Below are 18334 nucleotides of genomic sequence, written 5' to 3'. Positions count from 1 at the left end.
TGAGGCCACAAAAATAAAGGCAGACATATATAGAACAAGGCGTCTAAAACCAGTGTATTTTCCCCAATAAACCCAAATCTGTCCATATGTAAATTCTTGGCCTTGTCCATTGTACTCTTCTACTTCTTAAATATGGTAGCAAGCTAGAGCCCTTGTTAGCTAGATGTCAGAAAATTAACAGAGAAAGAAGGAGGTTACAAGGGACAAAGATGGAGTAGTTCAGATTGCACGGTGATTTTATAAATACTTCTTTCTGACCAATATGGTATGTTCTTAGCTAAGAGTGATTCTGATTTTTTCCCCTTCAGTTCAGTTCAGTTCAGTTGCTCAGTTGTGTCCAACTCTTTGCGACCACGTGAATCGCAGCACGCCAGGCCTTCCTGTCCATCACCATCTCCCGGAGTTCACTCAGACTCACCTCCATCGAGTCCATGATGCCATCCAGCCATCTCATCCTGGGTCGTCCCCTTCTCCTCCTGTCCCCAATCCCTCCCAGCATCAGAAAATCAAACAGTTAAACAGTCTGATTCCCTGTTTCACCACCTACTGCTTGTATAACTCTGAGCAAAGCATGTAACTTCAGTGAGCCTCATTTTCTTCATCTGTAAAATAAGCTAAAACCCACCACCTTACCATATTGTTATGGGTTTTAATTGAGCAAACCTGTTAAGTGCCTAACATATAAAATGCTCGCAGTAAATGTTACTCTCCCCCTAGTCCCTGTCCCAGTGTACTAAAAAAGATTATATGGTATTAGTATTTTTAGTATTCTGAAGATTATATGATTCATTTCTTTTGCAGGTATAGTTTTTCTTACAGAAGAATATCCACTTATTTCATGATGGCATTTGTACCTCCAAAAAACACAGATGGTCCCAAAATGCAGACAAAGATGAGTACCTGGACACCCCTAAACCATCAGCTTTTGAATGACTGGGTGAGTAATAAGAACTATTTTATTAGTTGAAATCATGTTTTAAAGGGGAAAAGGGCATTAAAATTTTGTAATTAAAACATGAATAGGAATTGCTTAGGATTGTGTAGTAGATTAAAAAAAAAACAAAATGAAGGATTTCTTCAGAAATTTTAATTGAAAAAAATTGAAATACATTTAGAACGAAAAGAAAGAAAACTTTAATTGAGCCCCAGTTACATGGCCAGAGTTGGCAAGAGATACAGAGTTCCTGCTTAGAAAGAAAGATCTTAGGGACTTCCCTGGTGGTCCAGTGGCTAAGACTCTCTGCTCCCAGGGCTGGGGCCCAGGTTCTGTCACTGGCCAGGGAATTCAGTCCCACATACTGCAACGAAAGACCTTGTGTGCTGCAACTAAGACCCAGTGCAGCCAAATAAATTAATAAATGTTTTTAAAAAGATTTAAGAGATGAGAAGGCGGAGTGTCTACCAGGCCCCCTCCACCTCCATATCCAGCTGGTTTTCAGGTTCTATGAGTCTTCTCCCTAGGTCTCTTCATCCAGACCCCTCTTTTCCTTTGACTTGTGCACATCCATCTCCATGTTCTAGTTTACACACTCACCCCCCTTCGCCTGGCACATTGCAGTAACCCTTTAGCTGGTTTCACTCTCTCTAATCCATCCTCTATTCTGGTCCCCGAATGATCTTTCTAAAATACCAAACTAATCCTATGAAGCAAAACCAATAACAAACTAACTACTCCAAAGGATAAATTCCACCCTACCCCCCGTGCATAGCACTGAGGACGCTTCATGTGTGTTAGTCACTGAGTCGTATCCGACTCTTGGAGACCCCATGGAATATAGCCGGCCAGGCTCCTCTGTCTGTGGGATTCTCCAGGCAAGAATACTGGAGTAGGTTGCCATGACCTCCTCCAAGGGATCTTCATGACCCTCAGATCGAACCCAGTGTCCTTCATAGCATCTGCATTAGCAGGTGAGTTTTCTTTTTTTAATTTATTTGGTTGCAATTTTTGCTGAAGCATGTGAACCCTTAGTTGCAGCATGTGGGATCTACCTCCCTGACCAGAAATCAAACCCAGGCCCCCTGCATTGGGAGCATGGAGTCTTAGCCCCTGGACCACCAGGGAAGTCCCAGCAGGTGAGTTCTTTAACACTGGCTCCACCTGGGAAGCCTGAATAGCTTCTGTCAAATTTTATGAAAATTTCTAGGGAATTCCCTGGTGGCCCAGTGGCTCAGAGTCTGTGCTCCCAATGCAGGGGGCCTGGGTTCCATCTGTGTTCAGGAAACTAGATCCCACATGCTACAAGAGTTTGCATGCTGCAGCTTAAGAACCCACATGACACAGCTAAGACCCAGTGCAGTCAAATAAATAAAAATGTGTAAAAATTTCATGATAATTTCTAGATGAACAATGATAAGAGAAATAACAATTTCTATTAAAAATGATATTTATTTTGTTGTTCAGAACTCCCATTTTATCCCCCCCCCCCCGTTTTTATTTTGGTTTAGTTAGGTTCTAGTTTGGAGTAAAAGTATTTTCAAAAATCTTTGCCATATGTAAAATAGATAGGCAATGGGAATTTGCTGCATGGCTCAGGAAACTCAAACAGGGGCACTGTATCAACCTAGAGGGGTGGGATGGGGAGGGAGAGGGGAGAGAGGTTCAAAAGGGAGGGGATATATGCATACCTATGGCTGATTCATATTGAGGTTTGACAGAAAACAACAAAATTCTGTAAAGCAAAATCCTTCAATCAAAAAATAATTAAAATTTAAAAACTGTCAAATCACTGTGTTGTACACCTGAAACTAACATTATATTATATGTCAATTATAATCAATAAAAATTAAATATAATACAAATAAAAAAAATCTTGGCCTGTGTATATATGCATATGTTTGTGAATGAATGTATAAGTACTTAGACACACACATGGAATTTGCATATGTTTACAGCAAACTGTTAATAGTGTGTGCACATGTGCTCAGTCTTGTCCTACTCTTTGCAACTCCACAGACTGTAGCCCTCCAGGCTCCTCTGTCCATGGAATTTTCCAGGCAAGAATATTAGAATGGGTTGCCATGCCCTCCTCCAGGGAATCTTCCCATCCCAGGGATTAAACCCACGTCTCTTTATGTCTCCTGCACTGGAAGGTGGGTTCTTTACTGGTTGAGCCACCAGAGAGGCCCAACTATCAATAGTGGTTTCCCTTAAAAAGTTGGACAACATGGAAGAGTGGGACGGAAGTCTGTTAGAAGAGAGAGTTTTTGTCTTTTACCGAATACAGTGCAATGATATTTAACAATTTAAAAAACAGATATAAGTAAAAGCGAGCAAAGAACAGTAATGCTGAGAATTGAAAAACACAGGTTCCGGATCAGCTATACTAAATAATCTCCTGCTTGACTTCAGTGAGTCTCTTATGCCTCTGATCTTTACTACCTGCCTTTCAAAATTGAGTGGCTTGGATCAGATGACCTCAAAGGTCCCTTCCAGGTCTGACATTCTGACTGTGTGAAAGGGGTTAAAAATAGATGCCTAAGTTTACAGCTAGGCAGACCGTATCCATACGATAACTTCAAGGACTTTTCTACACTTCTACAACAGGGCATTTGCCAATGATCAGCGTAATTTTGAGGTCCTCTTTTTTAATTTTGGCCACACTGCACAGCATATGGGATTTTAGTTTGCTGGCCAGGGATAGAACCCAGGCACCCTGCATTGCAAGCGCAGAGTCTTAAACACTGTACCTCTAGGGAAGTCCCTGGTTTTTGTTTTAATTTTGCCTTTTTTCTATTCTGTAGTAAAATGAAAAATATGAAACTGTTTCAGTCTAAAATAAACCTCATAGGAGTTTAACTTCACAAGAGGCTTTAAGCAGAGAGATTGAATTCAAATGGAGATGCCAAAATTATAGCATCATCAGATTACAAGATAATTCAGGCCTTGTGAAAACTTTGAGGAGTATTTTATAAGTATGTATTTCTTTGATATCTAGTTAAGGTTTTTTTTTTTCCATCTAGTGTTTTAATTGAAAGTGATCAACATTTCTTCTTCTTTTTTTTTTTAATATGGTTCACACATATAGTACAGTACACATGTAGTTAAAAGGGTGTTCTGAGAAAAAACGCCTGTCCGCCATCCATCGGTCATAATTTAGGAGCCCCAAAATGTCTTATGCCTCCATGGTGATGGTGTCACATGGTGAAATCATTGTCAACAGACTAAAATAACAACCATGGGATTTTGGCTCTGAGTAAACTGTGATGTAAACAAACTGCAGCATTCTGCAAGGAAAGACCATTTGCTCTAATGTTTTCCACTTGAAGTGATACTGTTTCTGGGCTCTTTTTTTTTTAATTGAAGTATGGCTGATTTACAATGTTGTGTTAGTTTCAAGTGTACAGCAAAGGGATTCAGGTATACATATATATATCTATTCTTTTTCAGATTCTTTCCCTTATGGGTGATATGTACTATAAGTAACCTTGTTGGTTATTTATTTTATATATAGCAGTTTGTTTATGTTAATCCCAAACTCGCAATTTATCCTTCCAACCCTCTTCCAGGTTTTTAAGATCAAAACTCTGATTGCAAATCCTTGGAATGAAGACTTGCTCCCAACCAGAGACTATAAGATTCTGGTCTGCCTGAGAACCTGACAGTTAAATAATTTGTTCCAAATTATACTTCTTGTCAAGGGTAGAGTGAGAACCAGATCTGAGTTTGTCTAGTGTTTCTCTTTCTGCCCCTCATGCCTATCAGTTCCTACCTGACTCCAATCACCTTTTGGTGAAGAACTGGATTTGACTGGACTCTGCTTAGACTTGGTCATTGGCCTTCTAATGACCCTATCTCCTACCCTCTTTATTTTATTATCAATGACTGACTTTATTTATTATTTATTTATTTAAATATTTATTTTATTTATTTATTTGACTGCACTGGGTCTTCATTACGACATGCAAGATCTCTAGATGTGGCATGTGGAATCTTTTTAGTTGCAGCATGTAGAATCTAGTTCCCTGACTAGAGATGGAACTCAGGCCACTACACAGGGAGTGTGGAGTCTCAACCACTAGAACACCAGGGAAGTCCCCCTGCCACTTTCTTGCTGACTCCACACCCCTTCGAGTCAGTGCCCCTTTCTTTCTGGTGCCTTCTGTTGTCATTGGACACCACAATGGTCCTCCCAACCTCCTTTTGAAAGGAGGTTGTCGTCCTGGGAACTAACTGTTTTTTGTTTTTCCCACTGTCAGGTCAAACCATGGGCAGCAATTCATTGAGAATGTAGGGCTTGAGGTCAGAATAGGGACGATCAAGGTTGGGGGTCAGAATAGAAAGACCATGGTTCTAGCAGGGTTTTAGTGATAAAGAATCTGCCTGTCAAAGCAGGACATGCAAGAGACGTGGGTTTGATCCCTGGGTCAGGAAGATTCTGCTAGAGTAGGAAATGGCAACCCAGTCCAGAAATCTTGCGTGAGAAATCCCATGGACAGAGGAGCCTGGCGGGCTATAGTCCATGGGGTCTCCAAGACTTGGACATGACTGATAGCATATTCAAAAGCAGAGACATTACTTTGCAGACTAAGGTCCATCTAGTCAAGGCTATGGTTTTTCCTGTGGTCATGTATGGATGTGAGAGTTGGACTGTGAAGAAGGCCGAGTGCCGAAGAATTGATGCTTTTGAACTGTGGTGTTGGAGAAGACTCTTGAGAGTCCCTTGGACTGCAAGGAGATCCAACCAGTCCATTCTGAAGGAGATCAACTCTGTGGTTTCCTTGGAAGGAATGATGCTAAAGCTGAAACTCCAGTATTTTGGCCACTTCATGTGAAGAGTTGACTCACTGGAAAAGACTCTGATGCTGGGAGGGATTGGGGGCAGGAGGAGAAGGGGACGACAGAGGATGAGATGGCTGGATGGCATCACTGACTCAAAGGACGTGAGTCTGAGTGAACTTTGGGAGTTGGTGAATGGACAGGGAGGTCTGGCATGCTGCAGTTCATGGGATCACAAATAGTCGGACATGACTGAGTGACTGAACCGAACTAAACTGAACTGAAGCATGCTTGGACCACATGGCTTTCTAGTGAGGAACCAAGTATATTATTCAGCTGAACATACAGTCTGGAACCAATGATTTTTCTTTAAAAATCTATAAAGGTAACCCTTTGGGCCTCTGCTTATCCTCTCTAAAACAGAAAAATTGAACAAAATGATCCTAAGATTCCTTTTAACCCTAAAATTCTATGACATCTGAATCTCTTGTTGTTGTTCAGTCAGCAGGTGTTTTGTTGAGAGCTTCCCCTGGAACCTGTGGATCATATAAAGGAAAGTAGCTGTAATCTGCCTGGGAAGAGAAAATGAACAGAATCACCTGGTGGGCAATAGCGAATCCTAGAAAGGCCAGGTAGAGCATGGGCTACAAGTGGAGGAGGAATTGGGAAGAGTGAGACCAGTGGGTGCCAGAAAAATGCTGGTGCCTGAGATTGGGAGGGGAATTAGATGCTTGATAGAATTTTGTTAGACAGAAGAGAAGGGTTCAGGAAATGTGTGAATCCTAATTTTTCTCTTTTTTTTGTTATTCTTTATTTTTTTTCTTGGCTGTACTGAGCCTTTGTTGGTGCACGAGGGCTTTCTCTAGTTGCAGCGAGTGGGGGCTACTCGCTAGCTCCAGTACGTGGACTCTAGGACATGTGGGATCAATAGTTGTGGATCACTGGCTTAGTTGCCCCGAGGCAGGTGGAATCTTCCCAGACCAGGAAAGGAACCTGTATGTCCTGCATTGGCAGGCAGATTCTTAACCTCTGGACCCCCATGAAAGCCCTGAATCCTGATTTTTCAGTCTTCTGAAAAATTCTACAGTTTTGTTTTTTTTTTAATAGGCTCTCTTCTGTTTCCTTTTTCTTTGTTTGCTTGTTTTGACCAGTCCATTGGCCTGTGGGATGTTAACTGCCCAACCAGGGATTGAACCCTTGCTTTCTGCAGTGGAAACACAGAGTCTTAACCTCTGGACCACCAGGGAAATCCCCTCTTCTATTGTCATCTAGAAATTCTGAGATTATCTGTCACTGTTATTTGAGGGTCCTAGTAGCCCAGGGGGCAGTTAATTAGGAGAGAGTAGCAAATGTTATTCTTTTTCTTCTTCTCTAAAGTATAAAATGTGTCTACCTGTAATACATGATATTCCCTGGTTAGCAGCAAAGATAGCATTTTACAGGCCTTGAGGTTGTTGTTGAATCAATTATTTCAGTCTCCATTTTGCCCTGCCCTTTGAAAACAGAATTTGAGAGTCTAAAAAAAGAAAGGAAAACAGATCTGTTGGAAGCATAAGACCAGCTCCTCATCCTCCTCCACAAAAAGGAAGAAATAGGCCTGAGCTAGTTTCTAAATAGGAATGTCCTGACAGTGCGAGAGAATTTAGAAAGTGCCAAGAAGAAGAGAAAACATGGAGCCCAATTTTGAAAGCCGACAGAGTGCAGGGTGGGCGTGAGAGAGACAGTCACACCTGTTACCTGCTGTCTCTTGCTTCCTGGCTCCAGCTTGCCCTCCTGTGCCAAACCTTCTCACTTGAGTTGTCCCTTCCTCACCCACTCAGATGGATACACAAATGACTGAAGCTCAGGAAAACACTTCTCCACTAATATGTAAATACACTCACATGGTAACGATACATCCTAAGAATATTCATTTGTCACAAGCATATTCATTCCTTCCAGCAAGCTTGAGCACCTGTAATATGCCACGTACAGCACTCTGCAGTGGAGAAGTCAAGGTGAATAAGACATAATTTCTTGTCCTCAATGGTATATAACAACACACCTATACAGATAAACACTGAGCTATAAGCCCAGAATCCCAGGGACAGAGGAGCTGGTAGGCTGCCGTCTAGGGGTCACATGGAGTCGGACATGACTGAAGCGACTTAGCAGCAGCAGCAGCATAAGCCCAGGGGCACACATATGGAAACATATATGTAATGTACACCCACTGATATGTGAACTCATGAAATAAAAAAAACAGAGCTGCTTACTCATAAATTTCACAAGTTCTAATACTAGTAATGCTGAAATATTTGGAGGGAGGTTGTCCATTTTCCTATTTTTTCACTTTATAGTTCCATTCTTTTATTTCTTGTCTTTAAAAAATTATTTGTTCTTTAGGATGAATTGTCTCACATGGAGAAACTGAGAAAAAAGTAAGTTTTCCCAAGTTATAAATAGTTACCCTTTCAGGTACAAAATCTGTCTCTTTATACTCAGTTGATAAAATGGAAAAGACTGCCAATATTAAATGACTGATCTTTTAATGATGTCTTTTTAAAATTTATTTATTTTATTTTTGACTGTGCTGGGTTTTCATTGCTGTGCATGGGCTTTCTTTAGTTTTGGCAAACAGGGGCCACTCTGGCTGCAGTGAGCAGGCTTCTCATTATGGTGGCTTCTCTTGTTGGGGAGCACGGGCTCTGGGGAATGCAGGCTTCAGTACTTGTAGCACATGTGCTTAGTTGCATCAAGGCATGTGGAATCTTTTGGAACCAAGGATTGAACCCATGTCCCCTACACTGGCAGGCAGATACTTAACCATTGGACCATCAAGGAAGTCCTAATGATGTCTTTTTAATGGGTATTTTGAACCACAAAATATGAAATCATTCCATCTTTTTTTTTTTTAATTGTAGGTATTTGAAGAAAGAAGAGCTCTGCTTGGAAAATGAGTAACTATTTAAAGTATACTTGATTCTGAGTCATAAAGAGAAAGACAAACACCATATGAATATCACTTATATGTGGAATCTAAACTGTGGCACCAGTGAACCTACCCTCAAAACAGAAACAGACTCACAGACGTAGAGATCAGACTTGTGGTTGCCAAGCGGGAGGAGAGGAGGGAGCAGGACAGATCGGGAGTTTGGGGTTGGTAGATGCAAGCTATTACATTTAGAATGGCTAAGCAACAAGGTCCTACTGTATAGAAAAGGGAACTATATCTAGTATCCTGGAATAAACCATAATGAAAAAGAACATTAACAAAAGAATGTGTATAAATCTATATATCTATATATCCATATCTAAGTTACTTTCACACTTCCTCAAAGGAAACAGTCTCAATGACCATTGTCCATGATCAAAGTACAGTGAGTCCACTATGTATGAATGAGTTCTGTTCCAAAAACGAATTCATAGAGCCAGTTTGATTGTACATCCAACAAAGTTAGCCTCGGTACTCAACTAATACAACTGGCTACATCCCACTATTTGTAATCTTGCTTCCAGACATCCTGGGCTTGAAATTGAAAAACTGCTCTACTGTACTGTAAAGTACACAAAAGCACAGCCACCTGTAGAGGATGGACACACATGACCACGCACGCCAGACACACGAACTAATGTGATTGGACATGCGAACACACATTCGCATCTTTGAAAGTTCGAAACTCAGATGTTTGTATGAGGGGACTTACTCTATCCATCTTTGGCTAATGTGTATTACTCATCAGATTCCTCTACAGGCTCGTTGAGAGTCTCATCCACCCAAGAGAACTGGAAACATGGTCAGACAAAAATGTGTACACTAATGTTCCTGGTGGCATTATTCATAATCGTCAAAAATGTAAACACCCAAACATCCATTTGGTGAGAAATAGATAAACAAAATGGGGTCTATCCAAACAATGGAATAGTATTCAGCCTTAAAATGAAAGGCAGTTCTGTTTCAAGCTACTCACATGAATGAACTTTGAAGACTTGTGCTACGTGAAATAAACCAGACACAAAAGGACCAATATTGTTTGATTCCACGTTTATGAAGTTCTTAGAATAGGCAAATTCACAGAGGAAGAAAGTAAAATAGAGGTTACGAAGAAACAGGGATGTTATTTATGGGTAGAGTTTCAGCTTGAGTTTTAAAAACAGTTCTGCAGATGGATGGTGGGGATGTTGCACAACAATATGAGTGTGCTTCATGTCACTGAACTGTACACTTAAAAATGGTTAAATTTTATAAAGCAAGGGCAAGAAAAAACAATGAGGTACTGATATATGCTACAACATAGATAAACTTTGAATATAGTATGCTGAGTGAAAGAAACCAGACACCAAAGCCACCTAGTATATGATTCCATTTATATGAAATATTCAAAATAGACAAATCCATACAGACAGAAAGTAGATGAGTGGTTTTTAGGGGCCAGGGAGCAGGGGAGGAGTGACTGACTGTAATGGGTATGGAATTTATTTTGGGGGTAATGAAATCATTCTGAAATTAGACAGTAGTGATGGCTTTACAGCCTTGTGAATATACTAAAATGCTGGGTGGTGTGGTGTATGAATTGTATCTTAATTTAAAAAAACAAATCAGGATCCCTTTTAAAAAATTATACTTGGATTTCTTTAACTCTAGATGTATATAATGAACTTGAAACAGTCCATCTTTAAAGCATACAGTCAAAGCCTTCTTTCCTTTTAAGGGAGCATCTTTGCCCCAGAATATAGCAGTAGACAGAAGATCCTACCCTGTGAGTTACTGAGATTCATTGTCCCATATGTCTTTGTCCATTCCAGGTGCTATAACAAAACACTGGTGGGGGTGGGGCTTATAAACAGCAGAAAATTTATTTCTCATAGTTGTAGAGGTTGGAAAGCCTAAGATCAAGGTGCTAGCAGACTCAGTGTCTGGTGGGAACCTGCTTTCTGGCTCAGAGACTCTGCATGTGTCTTCACATGACAAAAGGGCTAACAGGTCACTCTGTAGTCTCTTTAATAAAGGACACTAAACACACTCATGAGGGCTTTCCAGGTGGCTCAGTGGAAAAGAATCCGCCTGCCTATCAGGAAACTCTGGTTCGCTGTCTGGGTCAGGAAGAGCCCCTGGAGTAGGAAGTGGCAACCACTCCAGTATTCTTGCCTGGGAAATCCCATCAACAGAGGAGCCTGGTGGGCTACAATCCATGGGGTTGCAAAGGGTCAGATACAACTGAGCGAGTGAGCATGCATGCTGGCAATCCCACATATGAATATTCTCCCTCATGACCTAATCCTCTCAAAGGCTCCACCCCCCTCCCTGGGTCATTACCATAGGGTTAAGGTTTCAATTTAGGAATTAGGGGTGACATAAACATTCAATCCATCCCACTAAAACTAAGATAAAGCTCTGTATCTTACTGTTCTTGTTTGTCTGATTTAGTCACCACTTCTTTTCTGTGCTGGTCTACAAGCTCCAGTCTAAAGATATTTACTAACCTAAAGAAGAAGAAAAAAAAAAAAAAAAAAGTCGTGTACACAGTGTTTCTGGAAGACTTTACATATCCCCTGGAGAAAGAAATGGGAACCCATTCCAGTATTCTTGCCTGGAAAACCCCATGGACAGAGGAGCCTGGCAGGTTATAGTCCGTGGGTCGCAAAGAGTTGGACACGACTGATCGACTTCACTTTACATTTATTTTTATAAGAAAAGGAACAATATTGATTTCCTTCAGACAGGAAAACTGTCTAAAGGGTGGAAGAGACTCTTACCTGGAGAGCCTTATGTGTCTTTTGAATTTTTAATCATGTGAATGTTTTTAATCATGTGAAGATAATATCTATTCAAAATAATAATAAAATTTTATAAAATAAATTCACTAAAAATGGCAAAATGAAAAATACCTGAAATTTAAAATCTAGCTAAGTTTTTCTCATATTGTATTTGGGTTTTTAAACTAACTTTGTTACCAACAACTTAAAAAAGAGACTTATAAAAAAAGCAAATAGATAAAATAAAAAGAGACATATTTAAAATGATTATATTTGCATTTTCATTCTACTTACAATGAATGGAAATCCCTAAATTGATATAACCAGGGCTAATGTTCAGGCAGAATTCATTGGTATGGCTGACCAGCCTCTGTCTACTTTGATTGGTTGGTAGCATTGCCAGTTGTTAAACATTTTTAATATCACCCTGGATAAAATTCAAGGTCTTCAAACTTTTAAAAAGATCTTGTTAATTGTTTTCTTTTATCATAACTAATAGAAGCATATATTTGCAAAGGTCCCTGATATTTGCAGAGATCACTAATTATCTTGCTACTCCAAGCAGCCAAACTACAGGGTCAGGCATGGTTTTACCATGCTCCTTGTTGTACATTGCTTGATGCTATCAGGCATTTAATAAATATTTTCTAAATGAATAAATGATACTCACTGTTTTTTCTCTTTTTCCCAACAACAAACTTATTCCATAAATTCACTAGATCATATGGTAATCTTTATCCCTCCATGAAAGCCACATGAATTAAGTTTCAAGGGGATATTTCCAGTTTATTTTTATTCCGTTTTCTCTCTCCATTTTAGGTTTTAGGCTTTATTTGTCTGTGTGTTTTATGAACCATATAACAGATTGATAGCACAAGGAATGCATTTTCAATAAAAAAAGAAAGGAGAGAAGTAAGGATACAGTTTTATTTTTTCTTTTTTTTCCTTTATTTATGGCTGTGCTGGGTCTTCCTCACTGCACAGGCTTTTCTCTAGTTGTGGTGTGCAAGTCTCTCATTGCCATGGCTTCTCTTGTTACAAAGCATGGGCTCTAGAGCCTTCTCGTTTAAGTTGTAGCATGTGGGATCAACACAGGATCAGTAGTTGTGGCACAGGGGCTTAGTTGCTCTGCTGCATGTAGGATCTTCCCAGATCAGGGATCAAACCCATGTCACCTGCATTGGCAGGTAGATTCTTTATCACTGAGCCACCAGGGAAGCCCAAGGATACTGAGTTTTAAACTTAGCATTACTTGGGATTTTGACTGTAGAAGTCAAGTATTGGCTTTAAAGCTCAATCTCAAATTAGAAGTGAAGTCACTTTTAAAAACAATCTGGATAGTAAGGGGAAAGATATAATGTGAAACCTATTCAATGATAGACAGTCCAAAAAGTATTTTATATTTAGCCATGTGTGCATATTCAGTTGTGTCTGACTCTTTTGCAACCCCATGAACTGTAGCCTGCCAACTTCCTCTGTCCATGGGATTTTCCAAGCAATAATATTGGAGTGGGTTGCCATTTCCTTCTCCAGGGGATCTTCTCAACCCAGAGATCAAACCCAGGTCTCCCGCGCTGCAGACAGATTCTTTACCAGCTGAGCCACGAGAGAAGCCCAAGATAATATAACCAAAAAGCAAAACCATAACAAGCCTCTTCCTTCATCTTGACCTCACTTCCTGAGAACTTTCCTTTCCTTGCCATTTGATGTGAGATGAGTGGCACTGATGCCCTAGCAATTGTCCTCACATCTTGAAAGTGCAGCAAGAATCCTTGTAACAACTACCCTGAAAATGGGATCACAATCTTATTGTCAGGAAATCCCTATACAAAGGCATTAGAAGTAACTATGAAATATAATTATAATATGCTATAAGATAGTATTGTTGCTGTTTAGTCACTAAGTCGTGTCTGAGTCTTTTGTGACCCTGTGGACTGTAAACCCACCAGGCTTCTCTGTCCATGTGATTTCCCAAGCAAGAATACTGGAGCCAGTTGCCATTTCCTTCTTCAAGGGATCTTCCTGACCCGGGGATTGACCTGCTCTCTCCTGCCTGGCAGGCGTATTCTTTTCCACTGAGTCACCAGTGATGGCCATATAAGATAGTATAGCATGATGGCCATATAAGATAGTATAGCATAAAATAATATAGCACAATGTCATATATTAATTATATATGATATTAATATTAAAAAGGAACTAACTGTAAAATGAGGTATCATACATGGTACCAGGATAAGAAAATGGTTCTAGCTGCTCTGCTGTCTCACACATTAGATCCCTGGCTATGATGGTATGGCTCTTTTTTCTTGAAGAGCTGAAGCAAGAGATGTGGGACAGATATGTATACTACTACATATAAAATAGATTTGAAAAAAAGAAAACCAGGAACCTACTGTATAGCACAAAGAACTATATCCAATATCTTATAATAACCTACAGTGGAAAAGGACCTAAAACAGAATATATGTGTGTGTGTGTGTGTGTATGTATATGTATCTGAATCACTATGCTATATACCTAAAACATTGTAAAATAATAATACTTCAATTTAGAATTTTTTTAAAAAAAGAGAAAGATACTGGGCGATTACCAAATTCATGTACAGTTAATTCTTCCATGGATTATCTACTTTTTGGATTAGTCCCAGTTCAGTTCAGTTCATTCGCTCAGTCGTGTTTGACTCTTTGCAACCCCATGAATCGCAGCACGCCAGGCCTCCCTGTCCATCACCAACTCCCAGAGTTCACTCAGACTCACGTCCATCAGTCAGTGATGCCATCCAGACATCTCATCCTCTGTCGTCCCCTTCTCCTCCTGCCCCCAATCCCTCCCAGCATCAGAGTCTTTTCCAATGAGTCAACTCTTCGCATGAGGTGGCCAAAGTACTGGAGTTTCAGCTTCAGCATCATTCCCTCCAAACAAATCCCAGGGCTGATCTCCTTCAGAATGGACTGGTTGGATCTCCTTGCAGTCCAAGGGACTCTCAAGAGTCTTCTCCAACACCACAGTTCAAAAGCATCAATTCTTCAGAGCTCAGCCTTCTTCACAGTCCAACTCTCATATCCATACATGACCACCAGAAAAACCATAGCCTTGACTAGACAGATGTTAGTCAGCAAAGTAATGTCTCTGCTTTTCAATATGCTATCTAGGTTGGTCATAACTGTTCTTCCAAGGAATAAGTGTCTTTTAATTTCATGGTTGCAATCACTATCTGCAGTGATTAGTCCCAGCACCTTTTAAATTCCAAGGGGATTTTCCCTAGCTGTTAAGCATTTTTCTCAGTCATCTACCCACCTTCAACTGGTAGAAGTTCAAGGAATGCAAATTCATTTTCTGTTAGATTAAGTAAACACAATTAGAAAGGAGAAACCCCCGAGGCAAAGAACACCTATCAAAGCCAAATATAAATTTTCTTTGACTGTTATAATCAGGGAAATAAATGAGAAACCAATGTAATTATCTTTTTAATCTCTAGAGGAAAAGGTTTGAATGTTTTCTTTTATAGATTTATTCAGCGCTTTATAATCCTAATGTTCTTTTATATTCATTCTAAATCACTGTTTTTCAATCTGAGCCTGTTCTCTTCTTCTGGGCATCCATGAAAATAATTGAGCTGACCTCAATCCTTCCAAATGTGCTTCCTGTCCTTGTTAATGTACAAACATGGTAACTTTATGCTTTGTAATTTAATTATAGTATATCTAATGACTTACCCCTCATACTTATTATTTTTAACATCACTATGATATTTTATAACAGGGGTCCCCAACCTCTGAGCCAAAGACCCATTGGTACCTCCCATCAGATCAGCAGTTGAATAACATTAGAAATAAAGTGCACAATAAATGTAATGCTGTAGTTTTTCGAGTAGTCATGTATGGATGTGAGAGTTGAACCATAAAGAAGGCTGGGCAATGAAGAATTGATGCTTTTGAACTGTGGTGTTGGAGAAGAGTCTTGAGAGTCTTTAGGATTGACCTAAAGGAAGCCTAAAGGAAGTCAGTCCTGAATATTCATTGGAAGGACTGAGCTGAAGCTGAAACTCCATACTTTAGCCACCAGATGCAAAGAGCCAACTCATTAGAAAAGACTGATGCTGGGAAAGATTAAAGGCAGGAAGAGAAGGCGACGACAGAGGACCAGATGGCAGAAAAACATCACTGACTCAATGGACATGATTTTGTGCCAGCTCCAGAAGATGGTGAAGGACAGGGAAGTCTGGCATGCTGCAGCCCATGGAGTTGCAAAGAGTCAGACATGACTGAGTGACTGAACTACAACAAAATGTAGTGCGCTTAAATCACCCCGAAGCCATTCCTCTCTACCTGTTCCCCCAGTCCGTGGAAAAATTATCTTCTATGAAACTGGTCCCTGGTGCCAAAAAGGTTGGGGACCACTGTTTATAATATTAGCTACCATGAGTGCAATGAGTCATACACTGTCTTAGGAATTTTATACATATTTTCATTTATTTAATCTTCCCAGTAACTCTAAATTTAGATATAATTATTCTCAATATATAAATGAAGAAATTAAGAGATTCTTAGTAAGACTCTGAATGGCCTCATTCCCAAAGCCTCTATACATCCTTAATGCCATATTTTCTCTTATCATGTTGCTGAGCTGATTCACTATCGTGAGGCATTTGGAGTTATTCCTGATTTACTGTAGTGATAATAATATCCCATAAAATTTTTTTCATAACCCTAATCATCCTGGGTCCCCACGTAGCTCAGTTTCTACAGAGCAGCACGTAGCACTGCCCAAAGTAATTTTAAAGATGAATACCAATTTTCATGTTGTCTCTCAAAGAAAAAGCACAGGGGATCCAATTCAGAACTCATAGCACTACTTACCAGACCCCCTTTCTTCATTCCCCAGTTCTCTCACACTGTAAAACTACTGGAAAGGCAGTTACAGTCTGAACCTCCACAAGCTGCCTACAAGCCAAGACCCTGCAGCTCTCCTGTCTCCATATGCCCCCCACTGGCTCTTTGTTTTATAGATCACTGCAGCATCATGGGCTGGTCCTTTCCCTGGCCCTCGCCACTCTGGTCTGGCTTTTCTATCATTCTAATAATCCATCCCCAAAGGAAAGAAGTCTCATTTTATGTTAGTTGGAAATATGGACTGTGCAGAAACAGGCTGAGAAGAAATCTGGGAACATTCATACATGAATACATTTTATTCACTTATTTGTAAGTTAAGGTTTCTGATGGATTTTTTTTTTCATTTTAGAGTCCCCCATCCCCCTTGAATGATAGTGTCCAAAGTGAGAATGATGAGCACTAAATAGATCTGATAACAGTGAATAGTTTTTGTTTTATTTAAAATTCTTTGTTTTGGCTGCACTGGGTCTTTGTTGCAGCACACCGGCTTTCTCTAGTTGTGGTATGTGGGATCTTAGTTCCCCAAGCAGATATCAACCCTAGTCCCTTGCATTGGCAGGCAGATCCTTTTTATTTATTTGTTTATGGCTGAGCCGGGTCTTTGTTGCTGTGTGCGGGCTTTCTCCAGTTGTCGTGAGCATGGGACCACTCCTCTCTGCTTGCAGTACGCAGTCTTCCTACTGCAGTGGCTTCTCTTGTTGCAGAGCACAGGCTCTAGGGTGCTTGGGCTTCAGTCGCTGTGGTGTGTGGGCTCAGTAATTGTGGCTCTCAGGCTTACTTGCCTTGCAGCATGTGGAATCATCCCAGACCGGGGGTGGAACCCATGTCCCCTGCACTGGCGGATTCTTAACCACTGGACTTCCAAGGAAGTCCCACAGTAACTAGTTTTAATCAAGAAGTATTCCAACTAATTAAAAAAAAGTAGATCCTATGATTATAAAGAATTTGACTTGTCATAAAGCTTCTCAAAAATACATTTTTACTTTATATGCCTTTTTCGGTGGTCAATGTATTTTATGATTAAAACTAAAGTATTATAAAATTCTGATTACTTTATAATAACTAGCAAATATCTATCAGTGAAATGCAATAGCGTATAAAATACAAGTAACCCCAAACTTCCTTGTTTTCCCCTCTCTAATGGACTAAAAATGAAAAACAGATTTAGACTCTGATAACAGCTCCTTCAGCTGCTAGCTGTTCCCATAAGAAACTTTGTTTTGATTTTGGCTAGCTCTCACGTTCTCATCTTTGATCAGTCACTAATATTGGGACTGGTTTGGGGTCATCACTGGGGACAATTGTGAAGTAACCCAAGTGTTTGTTTGGTATGCCCCAGATTACTTTGGCATGTACTTCCTGTCTCTGGCACTCTTTTTTTTTTTTTTTTTCCAGGTCCTCCTATCAACTTTTCCTTTCCAATCATATCAATCATTTACATATTAGTAGGACTTTAACTGGGGCTTCCCAGGTGGTGCTAGTGGTAAAGAATCCACCTGCCAATGTAGGAGACCCAAAAGACACAGGTTCGATCCCTGGGTCGGGAAGATCCCTTGGAATAGGAAATGGCACCTCATCCCAGTATTCTTGCCTGGAGGAGCCTAGTGGGCTCAGCAAAGAGTCAGACAAGAGTGAGTGACTGAGAACACACACACACGGGACTTTAACCCCCCTTCTCAGAGATATTTGCTTATATTGTCTTATCTCTAATTGTGAACGCAAAGGTTTGTTTCTGGTCCTGGAGTTTTGAACTGATATAGAAACTGTGAAGGGAGACTGACTGCCCAGGTATCTTCTCTTAAGGTTGTACAGCTAAAGATGCTTTGGCTTAGCAATTTTTTTGGCTTTACAGTGACGGAAAAGTGATAGACATTCAGTGGACACCATATTTAAAATTTTCTATTTGAGTTTTTTTGGAAGGGGTGGCTAGCCATGTGCAGTAGGATACTCATTTATGGTGCCGGACAGCCAGTGAGCCACAGCTCCC

The 18334-nt window shown here is 40.2% G+C and overlaps 1 pseudogene; it reads left to right on the top strand.

Annotated features, from left to right (window-relative positions):
* Positions 1–826: 826 nt before the first annotated feature.
* Positions 827–18334, top strand: part of LOC120878246 — a 34964-nt pseudogene continuing 17456 nt past the window's right edge.

This window comes from Oryx dammah, unplaced genomic scaffold, assembly GCF_014754425.2.
Source record: "Oryx dammah isolate SB20612 unplaced genomic scaffold, SCBI_Odam_1.1 HiC_scaffold_18, whole genome shotgun sequence".
Classification (NCBI taxonomy): Eukaryota; Metazoa; Chordata; class Mammalia; order Artiodactyla; family Bovidae; genus Oryx; species Oryx dammah.
Note: the sequence above shows the minus strand (reverse complement) of the source record. Positions and strands in the feature narration are given on the sequence as shown.